The following is a 3,254-nucleotide window of genomic DNA, read 5'->3' as shown; positions in this document are numbered from 1 at the left end:
GATAATTATATGCAAAACCACCTTGTCTTCCTTGATTATTCATATACTGAACTTCTTCCTCTTATGGATTTTGGTAAGAGAATTGGCCATTAAGATGATCTCCCCCACAAAAATCACACTTCAAAGCTTGATTTTAGATTGAAGGAGAATTTACTGCATGTAATTGTTGAGGCAATTTTGTCATTTGTTTGGTTAATGCCTCAATTTGCTGAGTCAAAATTTTATTTTGTGCTAAAATAGCATCCGAAGTACTAAAATCTAGCACCCCTTTCTTTTGCACTGTATATTTGTCGTGTTGAGCTTGGTAATCTATTGAAGCTAAGGCATCAATGATTCTTGTAGCTTGCTCTGCATCAACACTCATCATTGTACCTCGTGCTGCAACATCCAAGTTCATTTTGGTATCAGGCCTCAAACCATTATGGAATATGTTCAACTGAGCAATATCCTCAAAGCCATGATTAGGACATCTTCTTAACATCACTTTAATGCATTCCCAAGCTTCACAAAAAGGTTCATCTGGCCCTTGCCTGAATGTGGAGATATCAGACTTAACCTTGATATATCGAGAGAGTGGGGAGAATTTGTGTAGGTATTTCTGATGTGATTCCAATAGCACAATATGAATGATTCTTTACATTCTTAGGAATCATCTTGAGTTGGTTATGAGATAGGCACTTTATCATAGAATTGGATCAAGGTTCTATGAACAAGAACTCACCAAAACTAGTGCCAAAACACAAACTCATATGGAAGTTCCAATTATTGTCAAATTGAACCGATTAAATTGGAAGAAAAGGCAAAGGCACCGATTAAACAACACAAAAACTAAATTCCACCGAACAAAAGACTTGAATTGAAGAAGAAAAGATGAAGAACAACAAAGGAACATAAGAACTGAAGCAAAACTGAAAAGAAGCTGAAAATACCGAACAGAATTTCAAAACAAGCAAGCTAAGACATGATCAAATAAAGAGAAGGAAGGAAGGAGAAGAGAAAGCTCATGAAGATGGAGGAATGGTTGGATGATCACGCCACTAGGAGGATGGAGACTCCAAGATAAGTGTGCAAGCCGGCACTTGAGGTAACCATGGAACCATCAAGATAAGACTAGTGAAGAAGGCACAAAGCTCTCCAATGCTCTCTCAAAAATTGAGTATATAGTTTCTCTAATCAAAATTCAAATCTGAATTGTACAAGCTAAGCACCTTTATTTATAGCCTAGAGGTGCTGAAAAATAGGTGGGAAATTTCAAATAAAACTCATTTGAAATTCCCACCAAAAACAAGTCACATGGGAGGTGTGACCTTTTTCTACTATGACACCTCCTAAAAACTACACCTACACCACTCTCCTAAGTCACATGGACAATGTGACTTTATTTTATATTTTCACAGTCCTTTATTTAATAACCACACCTCCTAAAACTATACAAGAGTATTTCAAAGCTTGGCCTTGCCCTTCATGGGATGGACTTGGGCTCTTTGGGCTTTGGCCTTCTTGGGCTTGGGCTTTGGGTTTGGGCCTCATCTTTATTTTATGTCTTTTTTTAATTTTGAGAAGACTAGAAGGAAGAACTTCAAATGTGAGGGTGGATGTCCTCTTCCTCTATTAATAAAAGCCTCTTTTATTTGATTCTCATCAATTTCTCTTCTACATCATTCCAGCTACTTAGACTCTGGTTTGGATGCGACTTTAACCATTTTTTTGCTTTTCCTGCAAGTGAAAAAGGAAATAGACGCAAACAAACAGATTCAATATCATTTTCCTTGAAGCCCATGGTCCCAACCAACTCATAGAATGTGGATAGATGGGTATAAGGGTCTTCATGATCCATTCCAGTGAATTGATGAGTGTTGATTAAGCTAAGAAAAGCTGGCTTCATTTCTAATGATTTGGTGGCAGAAGGTATGACTATGCTGGAGAAATGCCTTGGTCCTTGTTGCATAGCAGAGTCACCCAATGTCCTTCTAAATGGATTTTGTCTATTTTCAGCCATTTGGAACTCTGTTTGATTGTGTGAGTTGAGAGTGTTGGAAGATTCTTTTTTTTTGTCCTTGCTTCTTCTTTTCTTCTCTCTTCTTGCTCTGATTTTTTCTAACTGTCTTTTCAATTTCTGGATAAAATTCCAATAGATCTTCAGGAACTTGTCCTCTTAATAACATGTATCTAAGACAACTCAAGCAAGGATTAGCACAGGATAAAAGAATAATATCTAAAAAAAGTGTCTATTCACAAAGAAAACAAACTATTCAAAATACTTAATAAGTTATACTTCAGAAATTCTTAAAAGAAATTGTTCCCCGACAACGGCGCCAAAAACTTGTTGATTTTTCTCGGCAAGTGTACCGAATCAACTGTAATATAATACTCTTTAAAGTACGAATGTCGAACCCACAGAGAACAATTCTAATTAAGTTGTTCTATTATAAAACTCATTAAGTATAGAAAATAATTTTGAGAACTTTTTCATAAACAAATTAGAGATTTCACAAGTAACTCAAAGATTTAGGGTTTGATTCAACAAAAAACAAAACTAACTTATCAAATATAGAGAAAGATACTTGGGAATGAATTGCGTCTATCTCAATTATTTGTATTTTGAATAATACAATATATAATACTCAAAACTACTTATTCTTGATGCTTAATTTAAAGTCATTCAACTTGATTCCTCACAGATGAAATTCATAAGATAATTTCTCAAATACTGATTCCTCAAATATCTAACAAATCATCCAGCTTTATGAACAAAATTATGATGCAATTAATAACCTGAAATCCATTCCTAACATTACAAGTTATCAAGTATTTTCGTCTATTTAAAATCCTTAAAGGTACTTTCCAATTATATTTAAGGATCAAAATCAAGACTCCATTGATCAGATAAAATCAAGAAATAAGCTTGAAACGAAAATACCAAAAACGAGTAGAAAAGAGAATATTATATATATATCACCAAGAATACATTTGATCAAAGTAGATTACATTCAATCCCAAGTTAGAAAGCACTTAGCCATTCATGATAGCTCCTCCAATCTTCATTCTTGATTTGGATTGCATAAGAAGGGTTGATCTGAGCACGTTCTTCTCCTAAGAACAGAGGTCTCCTTCTTCTTCTCTCACTAACTTCTCTCTAAAGATCCAATCTTTTTCCAACCCTTCTGTTTTCACTTTGTTCCAAAATTTATATATTGAACTTTTGCTCAAACTAGCCAATTTAGCTTAGGCTAGATCTTTCAGTGCATTTTTAG

At 34.6% G+C, this 3,254-nt stretch overlaps 1 pseudogene; it reads left to right on the top strand.

The window, feature by feature from the left end:
* Nucleotides 1–452: 452 nt before the first annotated feature.
* Nucleotides 453–559, top strand: LOC137811588 (small nucleolar RNA R71; annotated as a pseudogene).
* Nucleotides 560–3,254: the final 2,695 nt, after the last annotated feature.

This window comes from Phaseolus vulgaris, chromosome 7 (genome assembly GCF_051622355.1).
Source record: "Phaseolus vulgaris cultivar YP4 chromosome 7, ASM5162235v1, whole genome shotgun sequence".
NCBI lineage: Eukaryota > Viridiplantae > Streptophyta > Magnoliopsida > Fabales > Fabaceae > Phaseolus > Phaseolus vulgaris.
This window is presented reverse-complemented; position numbering and strand designations above follow the sequence as displayed.